Below are 20,796 nucleotides of genomic sequence, written 5' to 3'. Positions count from 1 at the left end.
AGGGAAAACAAGTTGGAGAGCAGAGAAGAGAGACGAAGTGTATGTCAGAACATGATTCCTTATGATTGGAAGATGTCAAGTGGGTCAAAAAAATTCCACCACTTTAGAAAGGAATCCTACCTGCTATGAAGGAGCAGGAGGAAGGGGTGGCAGAACCAGTCTGGAGAGTCCTGCCACATGTTACAGTGCTCGGCATGGACTTACGAAGGGCAGAGCTAAAAGTATATAAAAAAGGGGTGGAAAGATGGGATGTTACCGTATAGAGATTTTTCTTCTCAGTTAACAGGATGAGTATGTCAAGAAAAGTCCACTCAACTGCTTTTTTTTTCTGTCAAAAGCATCTGCATGGTCATAACCATATAGAGAGATGGGAGTCAGATGAAAAAATGTGATTTTCATTATAATATGAAACTACCACAAATAAATTCCTGAAAATGATCAAGTGAGATAAACACATCAGAAGTGATCTGCAACCTGTTATATGCAATCATAATGTTAGCTGTTTTATTATTCAATTAGTAGTAACACAGTTAATAAAGAGTAACCAGTTAATGTCCACCAGCCATATCTTGAGCTTTAGCATATATGCATTTATATAAAATACATAACTTGTACTATTCCTTGTATATACTTTTCATTCTATTTTATTTATCAGGTTTCAACTAAAGTTCTGTTTCTTTACAACCCCCAACATCATCTTTACATGAACCATAAACATACACTGAATTTCTAAGGACATGGGCTATGGCTTCTTCAATGGGATTTCTTTTAAAATACTCAGTATTTGAAAAATATTTCAACTACAGAAATTTATTTCAAGAAAGCTGATGCCGCTACACATCCTATTATGAGTCCTCCAATGGCATATCACAAACAATTCATCTCAAGAAGAAAATCTGCTAAGCTGCTCCAAATTCTAAGCAATGCATGGGGACTTAACCACATTTTTCTGTTCACAATCTGTTTTGTGCCAGGGTTTCTGGGCACACACCATCTGTAATCTCCTTTAAAACACAACCAAACAAAAACACACAGCTCTTTCAAAAAACAAAACAAAACTATAGTTGGCTTCTCTGGGAGGAACCACTCCCACTCAGCCACTTGATGTTTATCAGGATATACTTACTAGTTGAGCTCTATGAAAAGTAAGAGTAGGAAGTTTCCTGTAACCAAAACAAAAAATGTTACAGATGCCTAAGTGATCCTTAGCACATCTTTTTTCTCCTGTCCACTACATGTTTAGGAGTTTTAGCAGGTTACACAACCCACCAAATAAAAGACAACTAGTATATATTCTCCTCAAATATGGTAATGTGATGTACCAAAGAAGTAAAGCATTAATTTTATTTTTGTCTGGGTAATAAATTCACATGGCTCAAACTCTAAAAGAAATCAAAGGTATTCAATTAAAAGTTTCTCTCCCATGCTATGCCCCAGCCACCTAGCTCCTCACGCCAGAGGCAACCAACATTGGCCATTTCTTGGGCAACCTTCTAAAGAGTTAAGAACAAGAAAGTGTGTGTGATTCCCTTATCCTCCTTTACACACCTGGTGGCCTAACTTATGGGCTTCCCAGGTGGTGCGGTGGTAAAGAATCTGCCTGCAAAGCAAGATATTCAAGTTCAGTCCCTGGGTTGAGAAGATTCTCTGGAGTAGGAAATGGCAACTCACTCCAGTATTCTTGCCTGGAGAATCCCATGGGCAGAGGAGCCTGGTGGGTTCTAATCCACAGGGTCGCAAAGAGTTGAACACAACTGAGCACATACACATGGCCTAACTCATACCACTTCTAGTTAGACTCTTAGGCACTTCTCCCTCTGTTCTATGGACAGGAAATAGGCTTCTTCTTGTGTCTTTTTTGATAGAACAATAGCAGCTTCCTCAAGTGTTGTGCTTTGAAGGAGTCTGACGCCAGCAAACATGGAAGGAAAGTATTTTGTGATTATTTTTATGTCTGTTACACCCATCTATTTCTCTTCTATGTCTTATTGTATCTTCTACATGCCTCTAATATAGGAATTATCACACGTTATACTTGGGTACGGTGTCTGAGGGTAGGTACCCTATCCTTTCATGTACATAATGCATAATATGCCTACCCGGCACAATGCACAGCATACAATTAGCATTCAGTAAATATTTACTGAAAGAACCCTGCAGCAAAATTCCCAATGCTTAGGGGGAACAAGATAACTTTTCATATTCCTGAGTGAGCTTCTTCCTTCCATGCAAAGACAGACTTCACTGACCCTGGAACTGTAGATTTGTAATGAAGGTGTATTTGAAACACATGTGACAGTGTTTCCTTGTCCCTGTTAGAATTTACAGCAATGCCATCTGGTACTCGACCTGCTTAAGGAAAAATACTCATACAGAACTACACAGGACCCTATCATGGGCCTGATCAACTAGTTTCCAATCACTGCCATCTAAAGAGAAAATGGTTGTATAAACATGCGATTTCTGAAACCAAAGTGGGGTGAAGAGGGAGGTCAGGTGATGGTGGAAGAAAACTTGAATGGAAACAGCATGAGTGAAAAAGAAAGTTTATGATTGTTTAAAAAAAATTCAGTGAGTGAGAAAAATTAACAAAGAAAGAACATTTCAATTGAACTTTACTCATTAAGACATCACCTGCTAATCATTCTCAAATCTCTTGTATTGCTTATATTTTCCACCCAAGTACTGCCATCTACAGTACATGCAGGAATCATGGTTTTCTTAAAGGGGTCAAATAACTGAAATGAAAGCCTGGCATACTATATAGGCTTACATTTTTGTACCCTTTAAACATATGCATTTATCAAAGTTACATGGTATATTTTCTCTTTATCACATGTAAAGAAAGGCAATAATACTCAATGGGCTGGTTATTAACTTTTAAAAATTAATGTTGTAAAGCTACAGCTTATGAACTAAGTCTTAAATAACATGTTATGTAACTATGAACAACAAAGAAAAAATAATTTATAATTTGAACTATAATTTTAAGAAATGTTTTAAATATTCCCCAATTTCCATTTATTTCATTTTGCTGTGAGATACAAATTGGGACTCTCCAAGAAGTAAAAAGAATCTCTTATTTTTGGTGGGATTCCTCTTTTCTGACCAGTAGGTTAGCCTAGGGATAGACAGGACAGAAGAGGAAGAATATAAAAAGCAAACAGACTCAGATTTACAGACAAAAGCAGAGAAACCTAAATGAAGGTATCCCAGACCACAGATGGCTTTCATGCTCCCAAGAGGACCATATACCAATGTGTTATGTTATTATAACATAATTTTTATGGTAAATAAGTGGACTCCATTAAAACTATTTTTTAGAATAAAAAAAAAGAGAATTTGATTTTGGAGATAGATAAACAATACTACTGGGCTTCCCTGGTGGCTCAGTGGTAAAGAATCCACCTGCTAGTGCAGCAGACACAGGTTCTATCCCTGGGTCAGGAAGATTCCCTGCAGCAGGAAATGGCAATTCACTCCAGTATTCTTGCCTGGAGAATTCCATGGACAGAAGAGCCTGGTGGGCTGCAGTCCATGGCATGGTGCTGCAAAGAGTCAAGACACAACTTAGCAACTAAAACAAAAAGCCAAAAGTATTAAGAAGACAATGAGAAATTTTCTGCTTTGTTTAACCAACTATTCTCAACTGGGTATAAAATTTCATATTTCCTCTCAAATTATATCACATTAAGGTTGCCATGTGTTGATAAAAGAAAAAGAAATTAGGTGATATTTATTACTTTCCCTCGACTCTTTACCCTGTATCTCCTAAGTACTACCTGGCTACATGGTGCTATTTGAATAGTGCAGATGTGGCAATGAGGTACCATTACACGCCAGTCAGGATGGCTGCTATCCAAAAGTCTACAAGCAATAAATGCTGGAGAGGGTGTGGAGAAAAGGGAACCCTCTTACACTGTTGGTGGGAATGCAAACTAGTACAGCCGCTATGGAGAACAGTGTGGAGATTTCTTAAAAAAACTGGAAATAGAACTGCCATATGACCCAGCAATCCCACTTCTGGGCATACACACTGAGGAAACCAGATCTGAAAGAGACACGTGCACCCCAATGTTCATCACAGCACTGCTTATAATAGCCAGGACATGGAAGCAACCTAGATGCCCATCAGCAGATGAATGGATAAGGAAGCTGTGGTACATATACACCATGGAATATTATTCAGCCGTTAAAAAGAATTCATTTGAACCAGTTCTAATGAGATGGATGAAACTGGAGCCCCTTATACAGAGTGAAGTAAGCCAGAAAGATAAAGAACATTACAGCATACTAACACATTTATATGGAATTTAGAAAGATGGTAACGACAACCCTATATGCAAAACAAAAAAAGAGACACAGAAGTACAGAACAGACTTTTGAACTCTGTGGGAGAAGGTGAGGGTGGGATGTTGCGAAAGAACAGCATGTATATTATCTATGGTGAAACAGATCACCAGCCCAGGTGGGATGCATGAGACAAGTGCTCGGGCCTGGTGCACTGGGAAGACCCAGAGGAAACAGGTGAAGAGGGAGATGGGAGGGGGGATCGGGATGGGGAATACGTGTAAATCTATTGCTGATTCATGTCAATGTATGACAAAACCCACTGAAAAAATAAATTAATTAATTAATTAAAAAAAAAAAATAGTGCAGATGTGGAATCAGCCTGTCTTCTTTTCCATCTCCTAACTCTAGTTCTTAAAACCTACTTGTCTTGACTCAAATTAAATGCCTATGTCTCCATAAAGCATTCTTTGATTCCTCCTTAGCTAGAAGCAGTTTTCCTTAGCCTATGCATTTTTTTAAGCTCTTTCCTTAAACATTTCTTAAGGTCCTTATAAATATTCTACATATTAAGAATTTAAATATTTACAGGATTGTAAACTTCTTGACAAAGAAAGAACTGTATTTTGTTCATCTTTGCATGTCACAATACCTGGCACAGAACAGGAAGTCAATCTAATAAATAATAAATGTTTACATTTGAAAGTTAATATGGCTCATAATAAACCAAACAGTTCTTTTGAGAAACATCATGGCACAAAAATGAACAATAGAGGGTCTTTGGTAAATACTTCTTGCACAAGTAAAGCTAAAACTATGGCAACTAATGTAAAATATACATATTTAAATTCACAGGTTTTATGAGAGTAATAATTAAGTCATAATAATTGTCATTAAGTCACCAGCATTCTAGTGACAATGCCTCAGCTTGTTAGAACTTTGGTCAGGCTAAGGTATGTGATTCACCAGGAGCTAAATTTCTTAAGCTCTTTTCTAATCATACTTCAATTTATGGATTAGGCAGGTTGTACTGTTGCCAGAGAGATGTCACAACTACCAAAAAGGAAAGCATAAACAAATTTTAAAATATGCGAAATGTTGAGAAGAAAGGCAAGTATTAAAAAGAATCCTTAGCTTAATGTTTACTAACTTTGTTTCTTGGGGCTCCCTTTACTGAAATAGAAAAATGGACTATCAAAGTAGCCAAGCCTTTGTAGATTTATTCAGAATACCTGGTAAGTTTATGTATGTGGTATGTTATACTCTATGAAAATAACTGTAAGAGTTTCCGTTAAAACAATTGAGATTAACACACTTAGAAAAGAGGAACAGAAAACAGATGCAGAGACATATAAAAGAATTAATTTCTGATACTAGCAAAATCTACATGAAAAAGTAAATTAGATGTGAACACAGATAGATACAAAAATCAGCAGACAAGAATTACAATTAAGCTAAAAGAGAAACAGATGAAAGGACATCATTAGTCTAACCCTGAACATAATCAATTTCACACAATCCCATAATACACCACAACCTAGAAAAAGGAGCTTGTGGTCAAAAACACCCAGAAAAGAGCTAGATAAACCATGTCATTTGAAAGTTGGGATACACGTGGGAGAAACAAACAGACAACACACAACAGGGAGGGAACATTACTGTAACTAGCAGCTTTGGGGGAAGTTACAACTACAAAGATCAACGCACTACACAGACGACAAAGTCCTTAATTGGTTTGTTTTTTAAATAATGTTTCATGCTCATCAGGTATTTTCTGATATAGGCTGTAACATTTTTCTCCATTGGAATTTTAGGAAGAAAATAAATTGGAAAGGTTGCATTATGCAGTGTTTAGGGCACTAGACTCAAAGTAAGATTTCTTGAATTCTAATTTCAGCTCGTTTACTTACTAGCTATGTGACCTTAGAGATATTACATAACTCTCAGTTTTCTCAGCTATAAAATGGAAACTAGTACTAGCTCTTCTTTGACAGGAGGATTTGTTATAAGGATTAAATAACCAATATACTGAAATATCATTTATAAAGCACCTTTGATATATGTCTCACAGTGTTAAATAAATGTTTGCAAAATAAAATCTGTTGTAAATAGTTGAGATTTCATCTGATTTAAGAAAAAGTTTGGCCCCCATGAGTGAGAAGGTCCCCAGATATCATGATAACACTAGGCAAAACTTTCAAAGTTCTCTATTTTAGAAGCTCTGCTTTGACTTTATTTTCTGCCCTTCTTTTTCTTTTCCCCTGTATGATTTCTAACTCTGCCTCTATAATGCAAGTTAAAAGACAGTTATCCAGGAAATAGTAAAACTCTTGATCAAGTTTCCTAAGTGTTCATTTCCTCCAAATCTGCCACGCCCCACAGGAAATGAGAGGGAAAAGAGGATATATATCATTTCATATTAGGTATATGACAGGAAGCGTTAATGCAGAAGATTGGGTGGTGTTTGAAGTCTCTGTGCGTTCAGCCATTCAGTCCTGTCCAACTCTGCGATCCCATGGACTGTAGCCTGCCAGGCTCCCCCATCCATGGAATTTTCCAGGCAAACATAATGGAGTGGATTGCCATGCCCTCCTCCAGGGGATCTTCCTGGCCCAGGGATTGAACCTACATCTCCTGCACTGGCAGGTGGATTCTTTACCACTGCACCACCTGAGAAGCCCCCAAGAAGTCTCAATAAAATAACGTAAAATCAAGAAGAGCTCCAACATAGAGGTGCTGATATGACACCTAAAGAATACTATAGTAGAGCCTTTAAATAATTTATCAACAAAAATATCAAGTAGAGAGCAGGCTATGGCCTCGTTCCTAATTAACAATCTCTAGAACATGAATAATAAGAAAAGTAAACTTGAAAGGTTAACACAAGGAGGCAAGTGTCAGTGAGACCCACGACACTGGAAAGGTATGTTTTATTCTAATGATGCTATTGTGGTCGACACACAATGATGCTTTCCTAATACAGATTACAAAACAGATACAATGTACAGCAGTAACGGGAAATGTCACCTCTCCCGGCACTGGGGAGAGGTTTCATTCTGGTAAAAGTAGAACACCTGATAAATTGATACCATATTGACAATTTCTCAGAAAGCAGAGGAAATGACAGAGAAAACTGCTATTCAGGACTGACAGGGAGGAAACTGTAGGTGATGAAGGAGTGACAAGTGCTTGCTTGCTTGGACTTTGTAACAGCAAAGGAAGGAAATCTTTCACATGTGAGGACCTCAGAATCGGAGAGAGTAAATGTCAAAGTGTTCACAGATTAGATGGAGATGTGGGTTGGAGGTGCAGCAACGGAGACCCAGGACAACCTAGAAATAATGCTAATAAATTTAAAAAAATAGTAAATAATAGGGTCATGCTAAGTTGGACTGAGGGTGCCAAATGCTCTATAGAAGTCAGGGAGTCAGGACAGGCCTCATAAGTGAATCTAGTGAGGAGTATCAATATTTCTCTTGACCTCTCCCTTAGGTAATTGTTATTGTTAAGCTTCTTGTTGCTTTTACCAAATATGTTTGAATTTTTATTTTCTGAGTTTTGCTATGAAGTTCCTGAACCAGACTTGTAGTTACTGCTGGATATATGACAGCTTGGGGACCATTCTTTCCCAAGGCTGGAGTTTGGACATAAGTTCTTACTGAATAATGTCTCTAAATCTTCCAGCTGTTTCTTGGTAAACACTGTTGTTTCCTCCATGGATGCCTCTGGCACTTGTGAAATCCTCTGAGTCTGGAACTCATTAATCTCTGCTGTTCACATATTCAGGGCCAATGACTAGCTGTTATTATTATTTTTAAGTTATAGACAGCAAAAAAAGTCATTTTATTTATGTTTCGACAGTACAGTATTATGAAATGATGACTAAAAATAATAAATGTTCAAAACTATGTTCAAGCTGGAAATTCTGGTCAAAGGCTGAATGAGAAAAGAAGTACAAGGCAAGGGGAAGTGAGTGAAAAAAGTTCTCTCCAGTGAGTTCGTTTCTCCAGCCCTGGCTGAATTTCATCCTAAGGTACCAAGAAAACATACACATACAATCATTCAGCCATTACTGGTTTTCTCTAAAGCAGGGAGGAGATAAACAAAGATGTTTGGAGATAAACAAAGATGATTGTGATTTTCAAAAAGGAAGGGAATATGGATTCTGAACACAACACCACCAGCTCAGAAAAGGAGCAAGACCAACAGGGGGCCACAGTAGTACATGACCAAGATCATGGCACAGGAGGGGCGTTACACAAGGCCTCTGGGACAGCCTCCAGAGGTGTGCCTGAGCACGCACATCACACAGTCACAACGGAGTAGAATACAGATGTCCACTGCCACTGCTGTATGATATTTCTAACCACATCTCTGTCTTTACGCCCTCTAGAGTCAAGCCCCAGGAGAGACTGTGCAACGGGCTAAGCATGTTGTGTGTGTGTGCGTCTTAAGTTACAGGGCTGGGACCCGGGTGAAGTGACTGAGGAACTGATTAGCCTTGAACACACAATATAAAGGGGCACCAAAAAACTCACTAATCAAGATAAGTAGTATGTTAATGCAGTATTTTTAAAAGTCAAAATTGATGCAAAAATCTATGACGAATAAAATATTAAAATTTAAAGAAAGTCACAAAACAGTGCCATGCTGAAGAATTGATGCTTTTGAACTGTAGTGCTGGAGAAAACTCTTGAGAGTCCCTTAGACAGCAAGGTGATCAAATCAGTTATTCCTAAAGGAAATCAACCCGGAATATTCATTGGAAGGACTGATGCTGAAGTTGAAGCTCCAACACTTTGGCCAACTGATGTGAAGAGCCAACTCGTTGGAAAAGACCCTGATGCTGGGAAAGACTGAGGACAAGATAAAGGGACAATAGAGGATGAGATGGTTAAACAGCAACATCGACTCAATGGACATGAGTTTTAAGTCAACTCGGAGACAGTGAAGGACAGGGAAGCCTGGCATGCTGCAGTCCATGGGGTCACATAGTCTGACACAACTTAGCAAATGAACAATGCCAAACTGTATTGCTGCCTGAGGCAAAAGAGAAAATCAATACTACTGATCCTTCTTTCTTTAAATTTTTGTTATTTTCTTCATGGATTTTTTACATTAATTGTAACTCTTAAAAATATTGCACTAAAACAGTCCTTAATTACTGAGGTTTTCTGGCATTCCCTGAAATGCTGTAGCTGGGATGAGTGACTCATTCTCTTCACCCCAGGCTCACACCTGCCTCTACTTGCTAGGGAGCAACAAGAGGAACTCTCAGGTGCCATTTCTGATTTCTCCTGTAGGAGGTGTGGCTCTAAAACAGGAAGTGAGTATGGGTGCTCCTTTCTGCCCAGAACACTAATCTAGCCACCTCCTTCCTCTCTCCTTCCTTTTGATCTTTCGTTTTCACCTTAGATATCACTTCTTCACTACTGATCTAGGTGTTCCTTCTCTGCCTTAGCGTTTAATACATACAGTTCAGTTCAGTACTCAGCCATGTCTGACTCTGTGCGACCCCATGGACTATAGCACGCCAAGCTTCCCTTTCCATCACCAACGCCTGGAACTTGCTCAAACTCATGTCCATCGAGTTGGTGATGTCATCCAACCATCTCATCCTCTGTCATCCCCTTTTCCTCCTGCCTTCAATCTTTCCCAGCATCAGGGTCTTTTCCAATGAGTCAGTTCTTCACATCAGGTGGCCAAAGTATTGGAGTTTCAGCTTCGGCATTAGTCCTTCCAATGAATATTCAGGACTGATTTCCTTTAGGATGGACTGGTTGGATATCCTTGCAGTCCAAGGGACTCTCAAGAGTCTTCTCCAACACCACAGTTCAAAAGCATTATTCTTCAGCACTCAGCTTTCTTTATATATAGTCCAACTCTCACGTCCATACATGACTACTGGAAAAACCACAGCTTTGACTAGATGGACCTTTGTTGGCAAAGTAATGTCTTTGCTTTTTAATATGCTATCTAGGTTGGTGATAGCTTTTCTTCTAAGGAATAAGCGTCTTTTAATTTCATGGCTGCAGTCACCATCTGCAGTGATTTTGGAGCCCCCCAAAATAAAGTCTCTGTTTCCATTGTTTCCCCATTTATTTGCCATGAAGTGATGAGACCAGATGCCACAATCTTAGTTTTCTGAATGTTGAATTTTAAGCCAACTTTTCCACTCTCCTCTTTCACTTGCATCAAGAGGCTCTTAGTTCTTCACCTTCTGCCGTAAGGGTGGTGTCATCTGCATATCTGAGGTTACTGATATTTCTCCTGGCAATACTGATTTCAGCTTGTGCTTCATCCAGTCCAGCATTTCGCATGATGCACTCTGCATATAAGTTAAATAAGCAGGGTGACAATACACAGCCTTGATGTACTCCTTTCCCGATTTGGAACCAGTGTGTTGTTCCATGTCCAGTTCTAACTGTTGCTTCTTGACCTGCATACAGATTTCTCAGGAGGCAGGTCTGGTGGTCTGGTAGTCCCATCTCATTATAAGAATTTTCCACAGTTTGTTGTGAGCCACATAGTCAAAGGCTTTGGCGTAGTCAATAAAGCACAAGTAGATGTTTTTCTGGAACTCTCTTGCTTTTTAACACATCAGCATATCAAAATACTTATCACCAAATACTTATCAATGTTTCACAATTTGTTAGCATGCTGTAAAGTGAACCTGGCAGAATGTGGAGCAAGACTGGGGGTGCAGTACTGAACAGTGAGCCTCAGAAAGACATATCCATGGCCTTAATTGGTGAATGAGATCTTATTTGGGAATAAATTTCAAGTGTAATCAAGTTAAGGATCTCTGAGATGACATCATTCTGAATTATCCAGGTGAGTCCTGCATCCAATAACCTTGTAAGAGACAGAAGGAAAGAAGCCAGGAGACAGATAAGGCAGTCACAGGAAGACAGAGGCAGGGGGTACTCAGACAAGTAGACTTGTAAGATCTTCTAAATCTAAGAATCTTTGTTCTAGTCACTTCCTGCCTAGTGGAAAAAAGTAATAATAACAGGGTCCATGTGGAAAGCCACCACTTAGGAAAGTTTTTCTGCAGTGTTTCTAGAAACTGATACCTCTACTTTCTAGGCAATAGACAAAAGAAGATACATTTTGATACAAGCAAGTAAGCATACATAAATTCACCAGTAAATTCACTGTGGTATTATAAAATTCATAGTACCAGCCTGTCTCTAGAAAATACATGAGGCTGTGTCTAACATGTAGGGTGCTGTTAGATGTGGACTCCATTCGTAATGTCATGGTCACATAGGAAATGGTAGCTGAGCCAAATTATGCAGGTAGGATCCAAACTATCTTCTGAATGGCCACAAAACACTTTTCAAATGTAGAAAACACTTTCAAATGTTAGAATCTGTTTACACCCAGAGTCTAAACACTTTCAAATGTAGGCCCTAGCTTTCATGTATGCTTTATGTCACTTTGTAGAAAAAAATGTCACTATAGGTCCATCTCACTCTATCCTTAATTTGCTGTTAATTTACAAAAGGGGCTTAGAAAAGTCTATGAGTAGTACTTCACGAGTTCTTGAAGAAAATGTAAGTATTCCAAAATAATGACGTTCCAATTTCATACCTATTTCCTAGTGGTTAATTAAAAAGGGGGACAGTACAACTAAAACAAAGGGATACATCTTGATTGTATGGCACCAAAGAGTGTTATTTACATCTCTAAATTACTTTTATAAGACAAAATACTTTGGATAAAAAGGAATTTTTTTTCCCACTGAAGTTTTATTTGCTGATCACAAAACTATTTTATTGAACAGTCCAGTATATGATAAGAGTTGGGTTGCATACAGATAATACATGGTAGATCCAAACCCCATTAACTATGGTATGAGCTCTTAACCAGTCTGTCATCCTGTCTCCCACATTACTATTCTGCTGGTGTTAGAATAAGCTACCCTTGTAATAGGGAAGAACAAATCTAAATCCTTATTGTATTTGTTTATTTTACATTAACCTCTGTATTCTATTGCTTTTGCTGCCATCCCTAAAAGGATGTTGCCTGTAGCTTAAAGTATATATAATGGTCCATTTCTGGGAACCCTGCCTCCCATGCCTATGTTAAACTAAAATCTTTAAGTTCACAGGAAACATCCTGGCCAGGCCCACTTGTGAAGGGCTGCAAGAAAGAAAAAATTAGCACATCCCCTCTAAAGTCTGGCCAGAACCAGGAAATATTTGCAACAACTTACTGTTTTTTTTTGTTTGTTTTTGCTTTACTTCTTTACCCTTCTCTCTGTTCTGAAAAAGAAGTAGCACTGACACTTGGGCAAATGATTTTGGGGCCACCAGTCCATTATCTTTGCAGTCTGCTGGCTTTCCCAATAAAGTTGCTATTCCTGGCCCCAAAACCTTGCCTCTTGAATGTATTGGCCTGTAGAATTTGAACTCAATAACACCTGAGCTTGTTCACCAGTTCAGTTTCTAAATTTATTTATTCAAAATATTTAATACTACTGTACTATGTGAGAATGTGTTGGATGGACTATGAGGGTGAAAGACACACTGAAAACTGTAAGGAGTAGAATGACAAGTGGTAAAGAAAAGACATGTACATTAATAACTATAACATAAAGTAAAGAGTGCCAAGTGCTACAAGAAAAAGAGAAAATACTTTTCCAAGGGATTCCAAGGAGGGAGGGACTAGTTTTAGCTTGAAAGAAGAGCGTGGTGGAATCAGGGACAATTTTTGAGATATGCCTATGTGCCATCTCAAAGTCAGCTCAATAGAGGATGTAAGCAATGGAGTAGTGATGATGGTGATACACATCTACTCTTAATTGATTCTTTACCACTGAGCCACCAGGGAAGCCCATTCTTTTATTTAATTCTCATTAAAATTCAATGAGTTGGCAGCCACTAAAAAGAATGAAATAAGACCATTTGCAGCAACATGGATTGACCTAGAGAGTGTCATACTAAGTGAAGTAAGTCAGACAGAGAAGAAATATCATAGGACATGCCTTAAATGTGGAACCTAAAAAGAAATGATACAAATGAACTTACTTACAGACGGAAAGAGACTCACAGACTTAGAAAGCAAACTCATGGTTGCCAAGGGGGAAGGGATAGTTAAGGACTCTGGAAAGGTTATATACACACTACTATATTTAAAATGGACAATGAGCAAAAACCGATTGTATAGCACATGGAATTCTGCTCAATGTTAATGTGCCAATCTAGATGGGAGAGGGGATTTGGTGGAGAATGGATGCATGTATATATATGGCTGAATCCCTTCACTGTTCACCTCAAACTATCACAACACTTTTAATTGGCTATACCCCAATACAAAATGCTTTTGGTGCGAAAAAAAATTAAATTAAAAAAAATCCAATGAGTAGGTATTTATCCTCCTTTTATAGATGAAGTTATCAGAGAGATGTAAGGTCACTCAATTAATAAATGATCGCTCATGGGTCAAGTACATAATGCCAAAATGTATGCTATGGCTAATATAAGGGATGCTTCTGATAGAGCATCAAGTTATAGATCTAATGGGTAGAAAGGAAGAATTTTATTTGGTTCTAGTTTGGGGAATAGGTAAGAAAACATAGTGAAGAAAATATGGATGAGATAGGAATTCACATTTTGGAAAGAGAATAGTTGGTTTGCTTTGTCAATTACAGAATTCTTAACTGAGGGATGGTTTTGCCCCATGATATCTGGCAATGTCTACAGACACTGGTATTCACAACTGCGAAAGCTGGGGAGGGACTGCTACTGGCATTTAACTGGGGAGAGGCCAGGGATCCTGATAAACATCCTACAATGAATCCCATAACCCCGCAACAAAGAATTATCTGGCCTAAAATGTCAGTAGTACCAACACTCGTTGTTAAGGTAGAACCAGGAATGATATGTTTTAGAAAGTGAGTTAGAATGAAGATGAAAAGTCAACAGATGATGGACCTAGAAATTATATTAAGTGAAGTTAAGTCAGACAAAAAAAAAGACAAGTATCACATGATATCATTTATATGTGGAATCTAAAATATGATACAAATGAACTTGCAAAATAGAAACAGACTCACAGACATAGAAAACGAACTTATGGTTACCAAAGGGTAAAGAGGGGTGAGGGATAAATTAGGAATTTGGCATTAACAGATACACATTACTATATATAAAATACACAACCACCAAGCACCTACTATACAGAACAGGGAATGATATTCAGTATCTTGTAATAATCTATAATGGAAAATAATCTGAAAAAGAATATACATACATATAAATGAATCACTTTGCTATATACCTGAAACATTATAAATCAACTATAAGTCAATAAAAGTTAATTTTTTTAAAAAAAGGATGAAGATGAAAGGGGTAGTGGGTTAATTCAGTACACAAAAAAGAAGAAACTCTGTAGCTCAAAGCTGGCCAATTAGAATGAGAAGCAAAAGGAAAGAACAAGAGAAATAGAGAAAAAAAAAGAGAATGAGAAAGAAAAGGCTGCAGTGGGGTGGGGGGTGAGTAGAGAGAAGAATAACTACTCTTCTTTTTACAGTTTCCAATGCATGGAAAGAAGAAGAGAGCATAAGAAAAGAAAGCCAAATGAAAGTTTTTATTTCAGAATTAAAAGTAGAAACAGGGAAAAAAAAACAAAACAAACAAAAAAACCCAAAAAATAAAAGTAGAAACAGGAGAATCAAGAATATACTCTTCCCAAAGGAGGCTAGATGTAAGAACTTGAAGTTACACTGTTGTGCTGAATGCACAATGACAGGAATGTGCATAGAATACTCTTTTAACATAGTAAATATTGCAAATAATAGCAAGATATTTTGGTGAGGTTTGTGGGAAAACAAAAATAACACAAAAAAACCCAAGGGATTAAGATAGATTGATGTATTATAAATTATTTTAAAATTTGTTTTTTTTATACTAACAAAACAGGTCTATTACACATATTTTAAGAATAAGTGAGTTAAAAATGTAATAATCTAACTTTAAATTGTTTAACTAACCTGGCTTTCTGGACCAAGGTGGCCAAGGTTCACTTGCTTTACTAAGAATAAATTCAGGAAGAAGCAAGATTTTCTAAATTTAAAAAAAAAAAAAAAGGAAAAAAATGACCTGACTTCTTAAAAAACTCAAAATTTCTATATACTAAAGTTCATGAAAAAAAAGTGAAGTGTTAGTTGCTCAGTCATGTCCAGCTCTTTGCATCCCCATGCACTGCAGCCCGCCAGGCTCTTCTGTCCATGGAATTCTCCGGGCAAGAAGACTGGAGTGGGTAGCCACTCCCTTCTCCAGGGGATCTTCCTGACCCAAGGTTTGAACACAGGTCTCCTGCATTGCAGGAGGATTCTTTACTATCTGAGCCACCAGGGAAGCCCTAAGCAACATTAAAAGGCAAATTGGGAATATATCTACAATAAATATCGTAAGGGCCAATTAGTTAATTTACAAAGAGTGCATACAAAGTTCAGTTCAGTTCAGTTGCTCACTCGTGTCCGACTCTTTGTGAACCCATGAATCGCAGCACGCCAGGCCTCCCTGTCCATCACCAACTCCCGGAGTTTACTCAAACTCATGTCCATCGAGTCGGTGATGCCATCCAGCCATCTCATCCTCTGTCGTCCCCTTCTCCTCCTGCCCCTAATCCCTCCCAGCATCAGGGTCTTTTCCAATGAGTCAACTCTTCGCATGAGGTGGCCAAAGTACTGCAGTTTCAGCTTCAGCATCAGTCCTTCCAATGAATACCCAGGACTGATATCCTTTAGGATGGACTAGTTGGATCTCCTTGAAGTCCAAGGGACTCTCAAGAGTCTTCTCCAACACCACAGTTCAAAAGCATCAATTTTTTGGTGCTCAGCTTTCTTCACAGTCCAACTCTCACATCCATACATGACCACTGGAAAAACCATAGCCTTGACCAGACGGACCTTTGTTGGCAAAGTAATGTCTCTGCTTTTTAATATGCTATCTAGGTTGGTCATAACTTTCCTTCCAAGGAGTAAGCGTCTTTTAATTTCATGGCTGCAATCACCATCCGCAGTGATTTTGGAGCCCAAGAAAATAAAGTCTGACACTGTTTCCACTGTCTCCCCATCTATTTCCCATGAGGTGATGGGACCAGATACCATGATCTTAGTTTTCTGAATGTTAAGCTTTAAGCCAACTTTTTCACTCTCCTCTTTCACTTTCATCAAGAGGCTTTTTAAGTTCCTCTTCACTTTCTGCCATAAGGGTGGTGTCATCTGCATATCTGAGGTTATTGATATTTCTCCCAGCAATCTTGATTCCAGCTTGTGCTTCTTCCAGCCCAGCGTTTCTCATGATGTCCTCTGCATATAAGTTATATAAGCAGGGTGACAATATACAGCCTTGATGTACTCCTTTTCCTATTTGGAATCAGTCTGTTGTTCCATGTCTAGTTTTAACTGTGGCTTCCTGACCTGCATACAGGTTTCTCAAGAGGCAGGTCAGGTAGTCTGTTATTCCCATCTCCTTCAGAATTTTCCAGTTTATTGTGATCCACACAGTCGAAGGCTTTGGTGTAGTCAATAAAGCAGAAATAGATGTATTTCTGGAACTCTCTTGCTTTTTCGATGATCCAGCGGATATTGGCAATTTGATCTCTGGTTCCTCTGCCTTTTCTAAAACCAGCTTGAACATCTGGAAGTTCTCGGTTCACGTATTGCTGAAGCCTGGCTTGGAGAATTTTGAGCATTACTTTACTAGCATGTGAGATGAGTGCAATTGTGCGGTAGTTTGAGCATTCTTTGGGATTGCCTTTCTTAGGGATTGGAATGAAACTGACCTTTTCCAGTCCTGTGGCCACTGCTGAGTTTTCCAAATTTGCTGGCATATTGAGTGCAGCACTTTCACAGCATCATCTTTCAGGATTTGAAATAGCTCAACTGGAATTCCATCACTTCCACTAGCTTTGTTTGTAGTGATGCTTTCTAAGGCCCACTTGACTTTACATTCCAGGATGTCTGGCTCTAGGTGAGTGATCACACCATTGTGATTATCTGGGTCACAAAGACCTTTTTTGTACAGTTCTTCTGTGTATTCTTGCCACCTCTTCTTAATATCTTCTGCTTCTGTTAGGTCCATACCATTTCTGTCCTTTATTGAACTCATCTTTGCATGAAATGGTCCCTTGGTATCTCTAATTTTCTTGAAGAGATCTCTAGTCTTTCCCATTCTGTTGTTTTCCTCTATTTCTTTGCATTGATTGCTGAGGAAGGCTTTCTTATCTCTCCTGGCTATTCTCTGGAACTCTGCATTCAAATGGGAATATCCTTCCTTTTCTCCTTTGCTTTTCACTTCATATACAAAGTAAATAAATATTAATAAGCCCAATAGAAAAAAGCATAAACATATGAACTTACAGAAATGATAGGAATTCAAAAAACTGTTAACAAACATATAAAAATGTCAGCCTCATCATTTATTTTTTAAAACACCTAAAAATATCTAGATTCAATACAATCCCTATCAAAATCTCAGATGGCTTCTTTTTAGAAACTGACAAGCTGATTCTAAAAATTCACATGGACTCAGAATAGGCAAAACAATCTTGAAAAAGAAAAAGCTGGAGGACTTATACTTGCCAATTTCAAAATCTACTACAAAGCTACAGTAATCGAGACTGTATGGTACTGGCCTCAGAATAAACATAAAAATCAATTAAACAGAACTGAAGGTCCAGATCCAAACCTTCACTTATGTGGTCAATTGATTTGGGGAGGGTGTGGTCAACTGTTTTTTAAAAAGAGTTCTAAGGTAATTAAATTGGGGAAAGAATTGATTTATCAACAAATTATGCCAGACAACTGAATATCTATAAACTAAAGAATGAAGTTAGGTCCATACTTTATGCCATATATAAAAATCAGTTCAAACTGATCAAAGATCTAAATGTAAGAGCTGAAACTATAAAACTGTAGAAAACAAGCCACAAATTTTATGATCTTAGATTAGGCAATGGTTTCTTAAGATACAAAACAAGAGAAAAAAATTAGATAAATTGGACATTATCAACATTCAAAATTTTTGTAGTCTCAAGGACACATTAAGAAAGTAAAAAGAACCATAGAATGGGAGAAAATTTTTACCAATTCTATATCTGATAAAGGTTCAGTATCCAAAATATATGAAAAATATTCTTACAACTCAATAATAAAATTAACCCAATTTAAACATGGGCAAAAGATCTGAATAGCCATTTCTTCAAAGAACATAAGCAAATAGATAATAAGCCTATTAAGAGATGATCAACATCATTAGCCAACAGGGCAAATCAAAACCACAATGAGATACCACTTTACACCCACTAAGATGACTAAGACAGTAACAACTGTGAGTGAGAATATGGAGAAATTAGAATCCTTATATATTTACTAGTGGGAATGTAAAATGGTGTGGTCACTTTGGAAAACAGTCTGATAGTTCCTCAAATGATTAAACAAAGAGTTACCATATGACTTGGCAATTCAATTTCTAGATACGCAGCCAAGAGAAACAAAAATACATATCCACACAAAAGTCTGTACACAAATATTCATACAATTGTTATTCATAATAACCCAAAAGTGAAAATAATATAATTGATAAATGTATAAACAAAATGTGGTATATCTATACAATGGCATATTATTTGATGATAAAAAGAAATGAAGTACTGATACATGCTACAACATGGATAAACCTTGAAAACATGCTAATTAAAAGAAGCCAATTGTGGTGATCATTTCACAGTGTATACAAGTATCCAATCATTTCGTTGTACACCTTAAACTATGGTGTTATATGTCAATTATACTTGAATTTAAAAAAAGAGAAAGAAGCCAGAAATAAGAAGTCACACATGGCATGATTCCATATATGATTTGATCAAAATGGCTATATTTCAGGAAAGCAATTTGACAAATGTATCAAGAACCTTAAAATGTTTATAGCTTTTGATTCAGAAAGCTGAACCTATTATGTCATAGATTCACATCCAAGATATTCTTCACATCACTGTTTTTAATATTAAAATACAGAAACAACCTAAATATTGAATAAGAATGTGGCTATATAAACAACAGTTCCCAAAACAAATTCTATAAAAAGTCTCACCAGATGGGAAAAGCCAAAAGCAAAGTAAAATCTCTACTCCCTCTCCCATTCTCTCTAGCTATAGATATGGGAAAAATTGAATGATACAAAAAAAAACCCAGAAATACACCAAAATGTTAATACTGAATGGTGAGATTGTGTATTTTTTATTTTTTCTTAGAAATTTTATTTGCCAGATTTTTCTGAATCAACATATTAAAAAAGGCTTTTAAAGGTATCAATAACATCAAAATATCAGAATTAGTTTACATCACCTCAACTAAACAACTAAATAAATTTAAGGAATCAGTATTTCTCGAAAGCGGAAAGTCTAAAGACAGGAAATTAAGCTGAGATTGTACCTCTCTTCAGTTCCTCTCAGGAAAATGCTAGAGCACTCAGAAAAACCACAGCACCCTCTTTTGGAAGAAAGGCATTGCTGTTCATGGGGAGCCTGATGGAATCATTAAGTTTTTAGAGCTGAGAGTCTTTAAAGATTATTAAGCCTGGTCTTCTCCTTTTATCAACAAGGGAACTGGGGACCCAACATCACAAAGGGAGGTAGCAACAGAGTTGGGAACAGAGCCCCACTTCAGATCCTAACCAGAGTTTATTTTTTCTGATCTTTCCATCTTTTATTCAACAAATTTTTTTTTTCAACAAATTTTTTTAAAGACAAAAAATAATAACTCTTCTAATCTTTAGTAAGTATGAAGGCCTATACTCATTAGGCAGTCTAGGCACCCAGCCATTTAAAAGTATTGTTTTAGAAAGACATGTCCATTCTTGCCTATTGCTTGACACAAATCAGAATAAGAATTTATAAAACTTCACAACTTCTGCATTTATCTATTGATAATAGACATTTGTCTATTGATAATACCTTCTTCTTCTGAAACAGTACATAACTCTTTCCCAAAATATAAAATACTACAGGTATTGCTATTTTGGCTTTTCCCAAAGTAATATAGGTATTGTTATTTTGGCTTTTATCATTTTCCTACTCCTAGATCTGAAATAGTACCCTGCTTCACTGACAGACAATATTCTTTGAAATACCCTGTGTTTTCCTCATCATCGAAAGATGATTGACAAAAGAAACAAATGAATATTTTGATAAGTGAAAAGGATGAGGTGTAGCTTTTATCATCAACAGCACTGACAGTCTTTAAAGTATACAGAGAAGATGCCCTGGCGATATTTTCTCTTGGCTGATAGCTGTCTACTGATGAATCTATAAAGATAATCACTCATTATTTTGACAATATTTACTGAGCAGTCATTATGTGCAAGGCATGGTTTTAAGTGCTCAGAATACAGCAGTGAACAAAAGGGGTAAGGTCCCTATTCTCATGGAACTTATATTCTTGGTAGGTGGGAAACTGTTAGTAAACAAAAACAAGTAAATGAGTAAGGTGAT

The 20,796-nt window shown here is 37.3% G+C and overlaps 1 protein-coding gene across 1 annotated transcript in view; it reads right to left on the bottom strand.

Moving 5' to 3' along the window:
* LOC122706559 (protein only RNase P catalytic subunit) overlaps nt 1-20,796 on the bottom strand; it is a 119,026-nt gene that overhangs the window by 28,224 nt on the left and 70,006 nt on the right. The window lies entirely within an intron of this gene.

Source organism: Cervus elaphus, chromosome 13, assembly GCF_910594005.1.
Source record: "Cervus elaphus chromosome 13, mCerEla1.1, whole genome shotgun sequence".
Lineage (NCBI taxonomy): Eukaryota > Metazoa > Chordata > Mammalia > Artiodactyla > Cervidae > Cervus > Cervus elaphus.
This window is presented reverse-complemented; position numbering and strand designations above follow the sequence as displayed.